Raw genomic sequence first — 18,596 nt, 5'->3', positions numbered from 1 at the left:
TAAAGGGACACTGAAACCAAATTTTTTCTTTTGTGATTCAGATAGAGCATGAAATTTTAAGCAACTTTCTAATTTACTCTTATTATCAAATGTTCTTCATTCTCTTGGTATCTTTATTTGAAAAGCAAGAATATAAGTTTAGATGCCGGCCCAAGTTTGGTGAACAACCTGGGTTGTCCTTGCTAATTGGTGGATAAATTCATCCACCAATAAAAAAGTGCTGTCCAGAGGGCTGAACCTAAAAAAAGCTTAGATGCCTTCTTTTTCAAATAAAGATAGCAAGAGAACGAAGAAAAATTGATAATAGGAGTAAATTAGAAAGTTGCTTAAAATGGCATGCTCTATCTGAATCACAAAATAAAACATTTGAGTTCAGTGTTCCTTTAAGGCTGTCGAAAGGGCCCCTGAGGAGCAATCTCGCAAACAAGGCTGCTCTTCCTTTCAAAAGTACTAAATCCTTGATATGAGATATGCCATCTAATTAACAAACGTATACATTGGTAGGCACAATAAGAACCACTTTTCTTGTAAAATATAACACTCTTAATCCTTTCCCCACTCATCCATCCACCTAAACAAAACATCAAATATTGTTTAAACAAAATAACCCACAAACAAAAAACTTAAATTTGTCCTCAAAATGAAGAGATGAAAGACAAGTTCAGGACACACCATTCCCAAACCCCCTCTTTTCTAGGAAGATAAGTAATATTTCTTTTAACTATGTTTATCCTATTAGCCCACAGAAATTGAAAATAAATACTAGTTAACCGAGACACCAACTTGTAAACACAACACTTATATAGAGAAAGAGTGGAATTAAAAATCTTTTATTTACATTTATTTTTCCCCAATATGACCTTTTCCAGTCTTTCAATTTCTTAACCTTATTAGCAGACATTTGAATCTGCTCTAACCAACGCCTAGATTACGAGTTTTGTCGGTAATGGTGTGCGGTGCTAACGAGCAGTTTTCCCTCACTGCTCATCTACAGACAACACTGGTATTACAGGTTTTTACAAACCCGGCGTTAGCCGCAAAAAAGTGAGTGTAGAGCGAAATTTAGCTCCACATCTCACCTCAATACCAGCGCTGCTTACGGTAGCGGTGAGCTGGCAAAACGTGCTCATGCACAATTTCCCCATAGGAATCAATGGGGGAGAGCCGGCTGAAAAAAAAACCTAACACCTGCAAAAAAGCAGCGTAAAGCTCCTAACGCAGCCTCATTGATTCCTATGGGGAAACAAAAGTTATGTCTACACCTAACACCCTAACATGAACCCAGAGTCTAAACACCCCTAATCTTACACTTATTAACCCCTAATCTGCCGCCCCCGGCATCGCTGCAACCTACATTATATTATTAACCCCTAATCTGCCGCTCCGGACACCGCTGCCACCTACATTATATTTATTAACCCCTAATCTGCCGCCCCTAACGTCGCCGCCATCAGCCAATAGGATTTTTTCTACCTTAATTCTATCAGCCAATCGGAATTCAAGGGACACCATCTTGGATGACGTCATTTAAAGGAACCTTCATTCTTCAGTTGGACTTCGTTTGAAGAGGATGCTCTGCGTCGGATGTCTTAAAGATGGACCCGCTCCGCGCCGGATGGATGAAGATAGAAGATGCCGTCTGGATAAAGACTTCTGCCCGTCTGGAGGACCTCTTCTGGCCGGCTTGGATGAAGACTTCTGCCCGTCTGGAGGACCACTTTGCCCGGCTTCGTTGAGGACTTTGGCCCGACTGGGTGAAGACTTCTCAAGGTAGGGTGATCTTTAAGGGGTTAGTGTTAGGTTTTATTAAGGGGGGATTGGGTGGGTTTTAGAGTAGGTTTGGGTGTGTGGGTGGTGGGTTTTAATGTTGGGGGGGGTATTGTACTTTTTTTTACAGGTAAAAGAGCTGATTACTTTGGGGCAATGCCCTGCAAAAGGTCCTTTTAAGGGCTATTTGTAATTTAGTATAGGGTAGGGCTTTTTATTATTTTGGGGGGCTTTTTTATTTTATTAGGGGGATTAGATTAGGTGTTATTAGTTTAAAAAACTTGTAATTATTTTATTATTTTCTGTAATTTAGTGGGGGGGGGGTTATCGTACTTTAGATAATTTTTTTAAATTGTATTTAGTTTTGGTAATTAATTTAATTATAGTGTAGTGTTAGGTGTAATTATAACTTAGGTTAGGATTTATTTTACAGGTAAATTTGTCTTTATTTTAACTAGGTCGCTATTAAATAGTTAATAACTATTTAATAACTATTGTACCTAGTTAAAATAAATACAAAGTTGCCTGTAAAATAAAAATAAATCATAAGCTAGCTACAATGTAACTATTAGTTATATTGTAGCTATCTTACAGTTTATTTTATAGGTAAGTATTTACTTTTAAATAGGAATAATTTAGTTAATTGTAGTTATTTTATTTAGATTTATTTAAATTATATTTAAGTTAGGGGGGTGTTAGGGTTAGGGTTAGACTTAGGTTTAGGGGTTAATAACTTTAATATAGTGGCGGCGACGTTGGGGGCGGCAGATTAGGGGTTAATAAGTGTAGGTAGGTTGTGGCAATGTTAGGGCAGGCAGATTAGGAATTAATAATATTTAACTAGTGTTTGCGATGCGGGAGTGCGGCGGTTTAGGGGGTTAATATATTTATTATAGTGGCGGCGATGTCCGGTTCGGCAGATTAGGGGTTAAAAATGTTTTTTTAGTGTTTGTGATGAGGGGGGGGGCTCAGTTTAGCGGTTAATAGGTAGTTTATGGGTGTTAGTGTACTTTTTACTGACTTTTAATTGCGGTATCAGTCTTGACAGGAGAGGCTGTACCGCTCACTTTTTGGAAGACTTGTAATACCGGCGTTATGCAAGTCCCATTGAAAATATAGGATACGCAATTAAGTGGATTTGCGGTATTTTCGAGTCTGACCAAAAAAGTGAGCGGTACACCTGTACCTGCAAGACTTGTAATACCAATGGTAGGAAAAAAGTCAGCGTTGGGACCTCTCAACGCTGCTATTTAAGGCTAACGCAAGACTCTTAATCTAGCCGCAAGTTATCTCAACCTGATTATCATTACCACTAAAGGTAACACCCAACATCTTAATATGTTCTTAGTTTTTTCTTAAAAGGGCATGAAACCCAAAATGTTTCTTTCATGATTCAGAAAGAGAATACAATTTTAAACAACATTCCAATGTACTTCTATTATCTAATTTACTTCATTCTTTTGATATATTTTGATGAAGAAATAGCAATTCACATGGGTGAGTCAATCACAAGAGTCATCTATGTACAGCCACCAATCAGCAGCTACTCAACAAATAATATTAAGAGAATGAGGCAAATTAGATAATAGAAGTAAATTGGAAAGTTGTTGGAAAAAAAAATGGGTTTCATGTCCATTTAAAATGAATCTGAAAATCTTCATTCTTTTTACTAACCCAAAGAGCTTCACATTTATCCATGTTAATAGAGGAATTTGAGATTTCAGAAAAACAAGCTATTTCCTTCTGTAACACCTGATTATCTGTCTCAGATTTAACAAACACAGTGATGTCATCAGCATAAGCGCACAGTTTCAGACTTTCAGTCATACCTATACGTAACCCATAAAAAATATTATTTTGCTGAATCTTCCTTAAAAATGGATCTATACTAAATACATAAAGCTATGGACTTAGTGGACATCCTTGCCTTACACCTGCCAGTAATCTGAAAGTCTGCCCCAAACTAAAATTAACTAAAGAAAAACTCTCAGGGGCCGATTTATGAAAGTGCGAGGGGACATGATACGATGTAGCGTATCATGTCCGCCGAACATCGATAAATGCCGACAGCATACGCTGTCGGCTTTTATCATTGCACAAGTAGTTCTTGTGAACTGCTGGTGAAATGCCGCCCCCTGCAGATTCGCGGCCAATCGGCTGCTAGCAGGGGGATCTATCAGCCCGATCGTAAAGGATCGTGGGGATTGAAGACCGCAGCCTCAGAGGCAGTGGATCAGTTATGGAGCAGCGGTCTTTAGACCACTGCTTCATAACTGCAGTTTCCAGGGAACCTGAAGGCTCGCTCGGGAACAGGGGCATCAAGCTCCATTCGGAGCTTGATAATTCGGCCCCTCAACATCTTTATACAAAGTTCTAATCCACCCAACAAACACCAGGATACCATACTTAAACATTGTATGAAACAAAAAATAATAGTGAACAAAAGCTTTAGTTTGGTCCAGACCTACAAGATAGAATCCAGCATTATCAGCTTTAGCGTATTCAATAACTTCCCTTATTAGTATCAAAATATCCTGAATGCTATGTGACTCTATAGCACAGGACTGCATTAGGCTTATTAAATCACTGGCAACCTCACTTAATCTAAAAAACAGCACCTTTGCCAATATCTTGTAATCTGTGTTTAACAAAGACAAAGGACGCCAATTTTATATCTGTTAGATCTCCCTTTTTGGCCAATAAAACTAAGACAGACAAATATTGGGATTTTACCAGTTCACCATCCCTAAGCATTTTATTGTAAATGCTTGTGAAATCTGGCACTAATAAATCCATAAACCCTTATAAAATTCCGATGTTAAACCATCAATTAAGGGGCTTTTCTTATTTAAAGGGACATGAAAACCCTAATTTTTCTTTCATGATTCAGATAGAGTATACAATTTATTTATTTTTTTAATTCTTTTTATTTGAGAAAGAAAAGAAAAGAACATATAAATCAAAAGAATACAATTACATCGCCGAGACTTCAAATACATATTGGTTACATATGTTATCACAAATATATCATAGAAGTATTTAAATTAGTGTGTTTAGGTAAGCAATATTACATTTTATTTGTTACTTTCTATGCTCATTTTTGCGTATTGTCACCTAAATTTGCAAGAAAAAAAAAAAAAAGAAAAACAAATGTAAATTTGAGACAAATTCACATTTACGAGTCCCTTTTTTGGAAAATAAAATCTTTCAAGTTCAGTAACAAGTCTCTTGCTGTTTCCTTTCTTTCTCAGTTTTTTCATTTTATATAAAGTTACATAACACTTATCAATTCCTAACCATGTGCAACATGGGAAATTATACCTTATGCGTCACTAGCGTCTCTGGGATTTTGACAAAACGAAGACCAACAAAAAAGGAAAAATAAGTTCTGTCTCTCTGTCCCTCCCCGCACACCCATCTTTATTTTACAGTATCTGTGCAATAAGTATTTCACATCCCTCCCGCTCTGTTCCAGCCTCAGCATTAGTGTATAGTGCCACCCCTTCCCCCCCTAAAGATGCTGCCAAGAGCAGTTCTGTCTATTCAAATGGTCCAAGTATTTGTCTTTGCAGCACAGGGTTGAGTGTTCATAAAAAGCATTCCCACTTGGTGAGAAAGGGTCTCAGTCTGTGAGCCACATCAAGCTTAACATCAAATTGTTCAGTGAACAGGTGCTTATAGAGTTTACGTTTACATTGTGTGATGGATGGAGGCTTCCTATCTGTCCACAAACACAGTATACAGTTCCTGGCTATCAGCATGAGTAATGTGAACAAGTTATGGTACTTTCTGGGTATGTCATCCCAACGGAATAGGCATATCTGCTCAATTTGTAGCGTGACGGTAATTCTGAATGTGCTCATGAGCCAATACTGTATTCATGCCCAAAATTGCAGAATTAGAGGACAATAGAAGAAATAGTGGAGCACATCCGGGGCCACCATCCCGCATTTTCCACATCTGTTCGGCTGCTGGGGGTTCCATTTGGAGAGTCGTTTGGGAGTTATGTAGTCAAAGTGTATCATTCGCACCTGAGCTTCTCGTAATCTTATGCTTAGTGTTGCTTTCCTGGTTAACTGTAGGCTTTTTTTGTATGTCATTAAAAGATAAATCATCTAAATATCTCACCTCCCATCTATCTAGTATACAGCTCTGTGTGTCAGCAGCCACTTTATGTATTAGAATTCTAAAGATTCCAGTCAGGGAGAAGTCCGCCACTGTAAAAGCCGCCTGCGGGATAACAAATACTGGTGTGTCCCAGAAGTTTGGATCATCTTGTTTAAGAGTATTAATGTAATGGCGTACTTGTAGGTACGCATAGAACCGTTTATGTGGGATTGTATATTAGGCACTTAATTAATGAAAAGTTTTTACTGTGCGCGACAGAGAGTCCAGAACATCCCCGACTACTCTTATACCTCGCTCTCTCCATTGATGAAACGGTAAGGTGTCTGTGCCTGCCGGGAAGACCAAGTGAGGAGAAGGGCGACTTGGTCCCAAAAATTTATGGGCAGAGCGCCAAGCTGCAAGAGGGCCCTTGTAAAGAATAGAAGACATAATATGGAGAGGCGTCTCACCAGGTCTAAGATATGGCAGGTATGACAGATCTACTGGTTTCAAGACTGCATTCTCTAAACCCACATCACTAAAATGAGATGTACACAATTGCCAGTCTATAACAAGCTGGATCATTGCCGCCCAGTTGTAAAGTTTAAAATTCGGGAGGCTGAAGCCTCCATCCTTATATGGTAGTTGTAATGTTTTAGCCGCTATGCAGGGTTTGCCTCCACGCCATATTAAAGTTTTGATAGCTTGATTCAAAGCTCCAAGATCCCTCTTAGTGATCAGGAATGGCAATATGAGCATCGGTATAGCATGCGGGGCAAAGTGACCATCTTTATGAGGTTGATACGTCCCATGAGGGACAGTGGGAGAGATTTCCACTGCTGTAGCTGGTTACAGAGAGCCGCGCATTGCCTTGAAATATTTAGATCATTTAAGCAGTGCAGATTTCTGTGAAGGTGAATACCAAGATATGTGAGCTTATTCTCAACCACTGTAAATGAATAATCAATTGAACTATTAGTGTGCTTATTCAGTCATAAAATTTCCGACTTTGGTGTATTGACCTTGTAACCGGAGAAGGTGCCGAAGTCTTGGATTGTTTTTGGGATGTTAGGGATATGTTTGACAGGGTCCTCTACGAGTAGCAACATATCATCAGTGTATAAAGCCAACTTTTGAGGCTTCCCATGCGTCCCGGGAAGATTTGTCTTAGCTTGATGGCCAAGGGCTCTAAAGCAAAGTCAAAAAGTAGTGGGGATAAGGGGCAACCCTGCCTGGTACCCCGCTGTAACAGAATGTCTGCCGAAAAGATTCCATTAGTAATATTACAGGCTTTTGGTTGTGAGTATTTGTTTTGAATACCCTGTACAAAAGCTCCCCTAATGTGGAAGCGACTCATGGAATCGATTAAATGATCCCACTCCACGTGGTCAAAGTCCTTCTCCGCATCCAAGGATAGCAGGAAGGCCTTTCGACAAGTTGTTTCTGTGCTTCCCCTTCCTTCGCCTCCAGCAGTGCTCAATAACTTGCAGTACCCTTCTTAGATTAACTGTAGAAGTTCTTTTGCACACAAACCCCATCTGATCAGTGTGAAGAAGAGAAGGGAGAAGAATTTTCAGACTTCCCGCCAGAACTGCCATAAAGATCTTATAATAGGAGCTCAACAGCGAGATAGGCCTGTAAGATTCTGGCAAAGAGTGGTCCTTGCCCGCTTTTGGGATGAGCGTGATATGTACAGCTGAGAAAGTATTGGATAGACAAATCCCTTCTTGGAAGTATCCATTATATAAAGCCACGAGGACTTTGTTGGGTTGCAATAGGCAATAAAATGTAATAGAAAGGCGGTCCAGACCCACCACCTTACCCAGAGCCAGGGGCGGAACTATCAGTGGTGCAGAGATCGCAGTTGCGACCGGGCCCGGCAGGTCTAACCCTGGGGGGGGGGCCCTCAGCACAACAAAACTTTTTTCAAACTTTTGACTTTTTTTTTCCCAACAAACATTTTTTTTTCAGTATTTTTTTTCAGTGACTGCGTGCCTGCATAATTGTAATTGTAACAGTTTTAAATCAGAGCATTGCAGCAGGTTACCATGGCAACGGTCTGAAACATTTGCTGGCTGCTGACTGAGCGGGAAAGAAGGAGGCTGCGACTCTGCGAGGCAGGAGAATCGGGAGATGTCAGAATGCAGCCAGTAATCCAGAGTACAGGTCAGCTGCTTGTTCTGTTGTGGCAGGGGCGTATCATGGCCTAGGGCCCACACATACTTTTTAAAAGATTAGATGCATTTTTTTATTTTTTAATATGGAAATTCTTTTGTATATGTTTCAATTGTGGCAGTCTGGGGGAGAGAGCTGTAACAGTTATTTTGACGGGCGGCAGGAGTTAGTGTCAGGAGCGGGAGCATCTCAGTCTGTGGCTTGTGACTGAGAGGATTGCAGAGAGACAGAGTCGGAGCGCACAACAGTAAGGTAAATAGGCTCTGGCTTTTGCTTTAGAAAGCAAACATCAGTACACTATTCCTTATCTAGTTAGCAAGTTTTGAACTTGGTGCCCTCCCTGCCGTTCCAGCAGACAGCACCTCAGTGACCGGCAGGCTCAGCAGTGGATCTCTCCCCCACTTTGCCTTTCCCTGATGTGAGTATGTGAGTTATTTACATCCTGTCAGCTAACGCGCAACACACAGAAGAGAGAGGTAACAAGGGAGGTCATTGCAGTAGAATTAATAAAGTTGTTGTGAAAGTTACGCTGCCTGCCTTTCCTGCTCTCTGTCTGAGTCTGACCAGATAAGACCCCCTCCTCCTCCTCCTGCTGCTGATTTAGGTTCACTGACTGAGCCTTACAGAGTTACAGAACATAACTTCTGCTGTTAGGTGAGACTTCTCAGCATTCTATTAACTTATTTTAACCCTTTGCTACCAGTGGGATATATTTGTAAAAATACAGCACAATTGCCAGTTATTTGTTAATATTATAATCATTTTCCTGTATGTTTTATAGTTCAACCCATGCTCAATATATATATATATATATATATATATATATATATATATATTTATTATGTGTGTGTGTATACACAGTCTCCAAATGGTGCCGTGCCCCTCTTTTTAAAATGTTTCTGACCCAAGAGCGGCTTACAGTGCAGAAGTTGTAATATGTCACTATACAAGAAATAGAATACTTGCAAGCCTTGTTGCAAGAGCCACTTGAGGGGATGCTTTCTGAATGTCATTTGCTATTTTACCTGAAAAAGCCTTACAGCCCAGAATGATTGTGCTTAATGTTTAAAAAAATAAAGTAAAAATCCTCATAAAAATGCTTCTATTTCTGGGCTGTGTGTGAGAGTGTGTATGTGTGAATGTGTATGAGAGTGTTTAAAAATGTTTGAGAGTGTGTAAGTGTGTGTGAATGTGTATGAGAGTGTGTAAGTGTGTGTGTGTGTGTGTGAATGTGTATAAGAGTGTTTAAGTGTGAGTGTGTATGTGTGTGTGAATGAGTATGTGAGAGTGTCTAAGTGTGTGAGTGTGTGTGTGAATGTGTATAAGAGTGTTTAAGTATGTGTGAGAGTGTGTATGTATGTGTGAGAGTGTGTGTGTGAATGTGTATGAGAGTGTTTAAGTATGTGTGAGAGTGTGCAAGTGTGAGAGTGTGTAAGTGTGTGTGAGAGTGTGTAAGTGTGTGTGAGAGTGTGTAAGTGTGTGTGAGAGTGTGTAAGTGTGTGTGAGAGTGTGTAAGTGTGTGTGAGAGTGTGTAAGTGTGTGTAAGTGTGTGTGAGAGGGTGTAAGTGTGTGTGAGAGGATGTAAGTGTGTGTGAGAGGGTGTAAGTGTGTGTGAATGTGTATGAGAGTGTGTATGTGTGTGGGGAAATGGTAGTGCCTTTGAGAGAGTGTATAAGGGATAGGGTGGAATAGTGTTTGTGTGTCTGTGAGAGTGTAAGAGTTTGTGAGTGAAAGTGTGTGTCAAACAGAGTCTGTGTGTCCCACTTCTCATCTCCCCAAATTTAAAATTGCTGGTGTGTGTTTGTAACTGTATGTGTGAAAGTGTGTGTATGTGGCACTATCTGTATGTGAGGCAGTCTGTGTATGTCTGACTAAATGTCTGTGTGACAGTGTGTGTAACTGTGTATGTGGCACTATCTGTATGTGAGGCAGTCTGTGTATGTCTGACTAAATGTGTGTGTAACTGTGTATGTGGCACTATCTGTATGTGAGGCAGTCTGTGTAAGTCTGACTAAATGTGTGTGTAACTGTGTATGTGGCACTATCTGTATGTGAGGCAGTCTGTGTATGTCTGACTAAATGTCTGTGTGACAGTGTGTGTAACTGTGTATGTGGCACTATCTGTATGTGAGGCACTCTGTATGTCTGACTAAATGTCTGTGTGACAGTGTGTGTAACTGTGTATGTGGCACTATCTGTATGTGAGGCAGTCTGTGTAAGTCTGACTAAATGTCTGTGTGACAGTGTGTGTAACTGTGTATGTGGCACTATCTGTATGTGAGGCAGTCTGTGTAAGTCTGACTAAATGTCTGTGTGACAGTGTGTGTAACTGTGTATGTGGCACTATCTGTATGTGAGGCAGTCTGTGTATGTCTGACTAAATGTCTGTGTGACAGTGTGTGTAACTGTGTATGTGGCACTATCTGTATGTGAGGCAGTCTGTGTATGTCTGACTAAATGTCTGTGTGACAGTGTGTGTAACTGTGTATGTGGCACTATCTGTATGTGAGGCAGTCTGTGTATGTCTGACTTAATGTCTGTGTGACAGTGTGTGTAACTGTGTATATGGCACTATCTGTATGTGAGGCAGTCTGTGTAACATGTGCTTGTGTGTATGTACGAGTTACTGTCAGCATGTCTGTGTAGTGTGTGAGAGACTATCAGCAGACATCAGTGTGACCAAATTGAGAGATTGTGTATTACTGTGTGTGTACATCTGACAGCTTGATTAGCTACATGTGCATAACAGGGGTTAGTCATTCTGTTTTACCCATTGGTGTTTATGTGTGTGTATGTATGTATGTGACTGTGTGTGTATTTATGCATGCATGTATGTGTGTGTATATTTTGTGGAACCACCAAATTACAGACCTTGTTACTACAGCATGAGGGGGGGCAGGGGTAAACAGTGTCACTATACAGTATCACTATATACAGTACGGGGGGGCTGGACCATGTCACAGACTACTGTGGTCACTTTATAAAGTATTGGGGCGGGTAGGGTCAGGCCAGCCACCTCACCGGCAGATTACAGACTGTGTCACTAACTCACTTTTATACAGTACTGGTGGGTAAAACAGTGTCAATATATACAGTAATAGGGGGTCAGACCATCTCACAGACTGGGCACAGGGTACCTCATTTTGCAGACATGTAATCTGAATCACATTTTTTTTTTCTGGGTTAAAAAAAAAAAAAGAATGTATCAAATTCTCATTTTTTTTTGGGTGGGGTAGGGGGGTGGGGGGGCCCTTCTTAGATTCTTGCACCTGGGCCCTGTGGTTTCTAGTTACGCCTCTGCCCAGAGCCATCTTAGATATTATGCCATTCAGCTCTTCAATAGTGATAGGGGTGTTTTATTGGTCTAGTTGATCCTGAGTAAGTTGGGGTAGGCGTAGTGAGGCCCAAAATTACTCTCTAGTGCCAGTGAGACATGGGGGTTGTTTGGAGTATAGGGAAGCTATATCTGTGGGAGAAGTGTATATATTCCCCTTATATTTAAAATAAGACACATCTCTTTTTGCCGTACGCACATTTACTATTGAGGCAAGCATCTTCCCAGACCAGTTTCTGAACCAATAGTATTTAGAAGCTGTCTTAATAAGACCAGAAGATGTCTGTTGAGCTAAAAAAGCATCTAAGTCTTCTTTGATTGCTGTATAATGGTAATATAATTCTCTAGATTGAGAGGAGAAATATGACTGATAAGCTGCAGCTAGTCGCTTTTGCAGAGTTACGTATCTTTGCTAAGTTCTGCAACCAAGATTGGCTAGGTATGAGATGATGTTACCAGTCAAAACCGTTTTTGCAGTCTCCCAGAACAGCTGGGAATTATCGAGATGCGCTATGTTATCAGTATAAAAGTCATTCCATGACTGCGTTAGAAATTGTGTAAAGGGCTCAGATGTACTCAAGTAGGTTGGGAATCGTAAAGTATTCCTATTAGACAGGTGTTTACAGGGGCGGAGTGTAAGTTCAACCGGCACGTGATCAGACTAGAGAATGTCATGAATCTTATCCTGCTGTAGTAAGGAGATAAGAGAGTCTGAGATCATAAAGATATCTATCTGGGATAGTGAAGCCTTGGCTATTGAGAGGCAGGAAAAGTCCTTGTCCTCAGGGTGGCGTAACCTCCAAATATCACACAAACCAAAGTGCGATGTCTATCAAAGATCCTTTTTTCAAACCTTCCCTTGTATTTAGGTCGTTTATCTCCGAGGGCTACCCCCCGGAACTCTAATTCTGTCGCACACAGGATTGGGGCTAAATTGAAGTCCCCACCCAATATAATGTAAGTATCTAGGTAAGCTGTTAGGGTTTGTATAATCTGAGTCCAGAAGGCTCAGCTCCTCTGGTTGGGGGTGTAGATATTACACAGGATGTATATGTTGAGGGATAATTTTACTTGTACAATGAGGAATCTGCCCTCCACATCTCTATATGTTTTAAGGATATCTACTGTTAGTCGTCTACCAAAAAAGAATAGCCAAGCCCCTACTCAAGCTAGTGTGAGATACATAGGAAATACCACCAACCCAGTCTGTTTTTAATTTGTCATGTTCACTATCTTTTAAATGCGTCTCCTAGAGGAAAGCTATGTCAGTGTTCAGCCTATGTAAATGTGTGAGTATGAATTTTCTTTTCACCGGCGAATGTTTCCCGCCCATGTTCCAGGTGACAATCTTAGTTGACATCTAGCCAGCAGCAGATAGATGCATCTAATGGGGGTGGTGGAGAGAGAGAAGAGAGAGAGAAGAAAAAAAAATAATAATAAAAAAAAAAAAATATATATATATATATATATATATAGCATAAAAGAGAACTTAATCAGATAGAATTCAGCGCTACTAATGCAATGAATGTGTAAATATATAACTGATCATACACCAAATATATATATATATATATATATATATATATGAGTGTTAACTAGTATCAAAGATCAAAAAGAATACATATGTGCTAAGAATAATAATAAATCAGCTATGCGAGTAAGTTCATATGTCCTGTTCGTATGATAGTCACTATTCAATAATAGCAGCAATGGCACTCAGAGACAGTTAATATCCCCTTACCAGAAGGTACCTCAATCATATGAGGTAATGTTTGCACGTCTGGTTATTCCTTTCTGGTCCGTCGTGAGTTCCCCTCAGGCCTGGATGTTGTTGAGATTCCGTCGATTCGTGCAAGCTTGTGTATGGTGTTGTTTCGCTTTGAAACTTCCTGGTCCTTGATATTGATGCCTTGGTGTCTCACCGAAGTATGGTAGTCCAATCTGGATCTTGGCTCTCAACGTGCTCAGGGGAATATGGCAAGGAAAAAGAAAGAGTACATAGTGTGATATTGTTTAAGCATATATTTATTTCAAACAATACAAAAGTAGGAATTGCACTCACATTTATAGACCTCAATCTTCCTCTGACGAAGAAGCACTCCTGAAGCTTCGAAACGCGTAAGGATAAGAATTTTAAAGTGTGGCATTGCTTTTTTCCTACTTACCTGTTACTATATCAGGCGCTTGTTGCGGACTTTAGCTTACAGCTCCTGCATGGTAATTTTACTTAACGCTGGCCAAGTAAGCTGCAACCTCGGCTTGATTACTCTGCGCCAACTATACCAGCACAAATACTACAGCCCATCTTTCACTATCAATCGACAGACATTATTTGTGTTACACAGAAAGCCGCTAATCCGGCCATACAATTTGGTGCTAAATGTCAACAACACATTTATTGTAAATATACAATCTATCCACAATTGCTATAAGTAATGCAGTGACTTTAATAACCACTGGAGATATATAGCAGTTCTCATCAACGTGTTGTTTCCTTTTAAAGCCACTGGATTTAATTTATTTTATTTTAGAATTGCATAAGTGTTTTTTATCTGAAATCATGTGTACACATACCATACTTTAAGACAGACACTGTACATTTTATCAAGGACTTTGAGCAGCTTCCATTACTCCAGTAGCAGTTTTTTCTTGGGTTTTGCAACATATAATCTTTAGCAGTCACCCAGCGAACTGTACAATCAAGGTACTATTTGGAAGTACACAGTGACCATTGGGAATAATCAATAAGTTGAGACAACGCATAAATCCCACAGTTACAAGAACAAAACACCTACTTAAGGTGTATAAAAATATATCTACATACCTGAACTTACCTCATATTGATTGAGGTCTATACATGTGAGTACAATTAAACACAGGGCATCAAGCTCCGTACAGAACTTGATAATTTGACCCCCAAGAACTAACTAACTGCAGCAAGGAATACTGCTCCTGTTGTTGCACCGCCAGTCTCTGCTCCTAGTACTGCGGCTTCTTCCCCTGCTTCTGGAAGCATTCCCTGGATACCATTGGCTAACAAATATGAAGGTACTATTGATTGTAGGGGTTTTCTTAACCAGTGCAGGCTGCACTTCCATAATGATCCTCACACCTTTCAGTCTCACCAATCAAGGGTCACCTTTATCATTTCCTTACTGAAAGACAAGGCCCTAGCCTGGGTCTCTCCCCTTTTGGAACAGAATGCTCCACTCCTGCATGATGCTGATGCCTTAATTTCTGCATTTTCTTCTGTGTTTGGGACTTCTGGCCGTACTTCTGCTGCATAATTTTCTCTCCTGGATCTCCACCAGGGCAATAGAACTGTGGCTCAATTCGCCATCGGGTTTCGCACCTTAGCACTTGAAACCACTTGGGATGGCAGTGCTCTCAAGGCAGCCTTTAGGAGGGGTCTGCATAAACGCATCAAAGATGAACTCACTTATCGTGATATTCCTTCTTCTTTGGATGAGTTTATAACACTTTGTATAAGTCTGGACTCTCGCTTCTAGGAGAGACAAGCTGAGAGAGACAGAACTTGGAGGGTCCTTCCCTCCCGTCCTCCTATTCGTCCGGTTTCTGCAGTATCCTCTACCCCTTCAACAGCTCCAGTTACCCCAGTGGAGGAACCCATGGATCTCTCCTCCTTTAAAACCCCAGAGTCTGAAAGACAGAGAAGAAGGAGATTGAGACTATGCTTTTAATGTGGATCTAGCACCCACCAACTAAAGAATTGTGACATTCAACCGGGAAAAGCCAATTCTTAGGGGATAACACTGGGGTACCTCTAAGCATGATCGCTACTAAATCCCCTCCCTCCTCTCAGATTCTGGTACCTGTTACCCTTACCTTACTTCAGAATACTGTCCACACTCAAGTCTTCATTGATTCAGGGGCAGCTGGCAACTTTCTGGATCACCGTTTTATGATTCAAGCTGGCTTGCTTCTTCTGTGGGAAAGACATTGTCTCAAAATAACTACTCTGTATGGCACCCCCCTTGGTTCAGGGTTGATCCATTTTGAGTCAGCACCCCTTACCCTGACTATGGGAGTGAGTCCTTCATACCAAACAGCTGCAGTTCGAGGTCATTCATTCCCCAGCACAGCCTGTCATCCTTGATCTTCCTTGGCTTCGTATACACAATCCTGAAGGACAACTGGCCTCCTGGGATACCTCCTGTTTCCACTCCTGCCTTGCTAAAGTCACTCCTCTGCTCCGCATCCCCATAGCCAGTATAAAGACTCCTCCAAACCTTGCCTCAGTATATGTGGACTTTGCAAATATGTTTGAGAAAAAAGCAGCCAACGTGCTGCCACCCCACCGTCCTAATGACTGCAAAATTGACCTCTTTCCCGGAGCCCCACTTCCTAAACGGAGGATTTATCCACTCTCCTCAGCTGAAACCAAATCCATGGAGGAGTACATCCAAGAGAACCTAGCTAAATGTTTCATTCACTCTTCCTCCTCTCCTACTGGGGCAGGCTTCTTTTTCATTAGTAAGAAGGATGGTGGGCTCAGACCCTGCATCGACTACAGAGCCTTGAACAACATAACTATCAAGAATCGCTATCCCATTCCTTTGATCACCAAACTGTATGACTCACTCCAGAATGCTCACTTCTTCACCAAGCTGGACTTACATGGGCATACAATCTGATTCGTATATTCCTAGGCCACGAATGGAAGACTGCCTTCAACACAAGATCAGGGCATTACGAATACCTTGTAATGCCCTTTGGGCTGTGTAAAGCCCCTGCAGTCTTCCAGGCATTTGTAAACAATGTCTTCCATGACATCCTCAATCGCACTGTCATCATCTACCTGACATCCTTATTTTCTCTTCCACTCTAGAGGAGCATCATAAGCACGTGAGACAGGTACTTAAAAGTGTCAGAGACAATTCTTTGGTAGCCAAACTAGAAAAATGTGAGTTTGACCAAGTTCAGATCCAGTTCCTTGGTTATGTCATCTTGAAAGAAAGTTTTGGCATGAATCCTGCTAAACTCACCGCAGTTTTAGAATGGCCTCAACCTACTTTATTAAAAGAATTACAGAGATTCTTTAGGTTCTCAAATTATTACCGCAAGTTCATAAAGAACTTTTCTCAAACAGTTGCTCCAGTCACGGAATAGACAAAACGGAACAAAGACTCTAAACATTGGCCCCCTGAGGCCATATATGCCTTCACTTGTCTAAAAAAGGCTTTCTGTTCTGCTCCTGTGCTCCGCCATCCTGATCCTGACCTACAGTTCACTTTAGTGGTTGATGCCTCTGAGATAGGGGCTGGAGCAGTTCTAACCCAAAGGTATCCTTTAACCTCAAGTCGCACCCTGTAGCCTTTTTTTCCAAACGCTTTACTCCTGCAGAGAGGAATTGCGATGTGGGTAATCGTGAACTCTTAGCCATTAAGATGGCCTTGACTGAATTGGTTACAAGGCACCGCCAATCCCATTCAGATTCTAACCGTCCACAAGAATCTGACTTACCTAGAGACTACTCATCAACTCAATCCTCGACAGGCCAGGTTGGCCTTGTTCTTTTCCCATTTTAACTTTGTGGTCTCTTATCTTCCTGGGACCAAAAACAAGAAGGCTGACTCCCTTTCCCGTCAGTTTCCTCACTCAAGTGATTCCTCTGAAGCTCCTATTGAACACATCATAATTCCCTCCTGTGTGGTTGCTCAACTGAATACCACCCTTCTTCAAAGACTGCAACATGCCCAGTCTAGTAAACCTCCTGAAGCCCCCTTGGCTTCCGATATCTTTTTTGTACCTCTGAACCTATGAACTCCTGTGCTTTCCTGGGCTCATGATAGTAAATTCTCAGGACATCCTGGTTTGACAAGGAATTTTAAGCGTCTTTCCCAACACGTATGGTGGCCTACTATGAAGTCTGATGCTCAGGATTATGTGAAAGCCTGCACAACTTGTGGTGCCATAAAAAACTCATTGATCCTTGCCTCCCGGCTTGCGCCAACCATTGTCCATTCCCAAACAACTATAGACACACGTAACAATGGATTTAATTGTGGACCTTACTCCTGACCACCATACAGTTATCTGGGTTGTGGTGGATCGCTTTTCCTGACTGGCTCATTTTGTACCCCTAACAAAACTGCCTTCTGCCCAAGAATTATCGTCTCTTTTTCTCTTGCATGTGGTACGACTTCATGACATTCCTGCGAATACTGTTTCCGACAGAGGTCTTTTGTAAGTTGAATGGAACCACTGTTTCCTTGTCTTCTGATTACCATCCTCAGACCAATGGATTAACTGAGAGAGCAAACCAGGATCTTGAGGCCTATCTTAGAGCCTTTGTCAACGCTTTCCATACCAACTGGTCTGAGTTGTTACCCCTAGCTGAACTGGCAAGAATCACTCATTGGCACTCTTCTCTTCGATGTTCTTCATTTCAAGCCGCAGCAGGGCATCAACCTTGTGTCTTCCCTCTTTCTGCTCAGCCCACTGGGGTTTCTGCTGCAGACCGACACATTACTGAACTCACCACTCATTGGCAACGTATTCGCTCTCAGCTACGTTCAGCTTATTGTTCCTGGGTTCCTGCCCGTGATGTGCATGCTCCATCTTTGGTCTCCAGATTCCATGCTGCTCATCCTGTGAGGCTGACTCTGGTTCCCGGAGGGAACCCTTGAGAGGGGGGCTATGTCACGCCACGCCGCTCTAGCTGTTGCTATGGACGCGGCGCCTGCTGTTCTGCTCTTTGCCTAGGGTGGAGTCGGCTCCTGTCTGCCGCACGCTCCCTCTGTTCTGAAGCCGGTCAGGATCTCCTGTGGTGCGAATCCTGCACCTATGTAAGTTACTTACTTGTTACCTATCACTGCCCAAGTATAGGTGTTACTTAGTGTTCTCCTGGGTGTTATTGTTGCTGTATACTGGACTGTTATATTGTTGCTGACCTCTACTAGTCTGACCACTCTGCCTGTTAACCCCTAAACTGCTGGATTGATATACTGCTGCTGCTGCTGAACTCTGCATGTCTGACCACTCTGCCTGTTAACCCCTAAACTGCTGGATTGATATACTGCTGCTGAACTCTGCATGTCTGACCACTCTGCCTGTTAACCCCTAAACTGCTGGATTGATATAGTGCTGCTGAACTCTGCTTGTCTAACCACTCTGCCTGTTTACCCCTAAACTGCTGGATTGATGTACCATTGCTGAACCCTGCCTGTCTGACTACTCTGCTTGATTAACC

Source organism: Bombina bombina, chromosome 7 (assembly GCF_027579735.1).
Source record: "Bombina bombina isolate aBomBom1 chromosome 7, aBomBom1.pri, whole genome shotgun sequence".
Taxonomy (NCBI): Eukaryota; Metazoa; Chordata; class Amphibia; order Anura; family Bombinatoridae; genus Bombina; species Bombina bombina.
Note: the sequence above shows the minus strand (reverse complement) of the source record.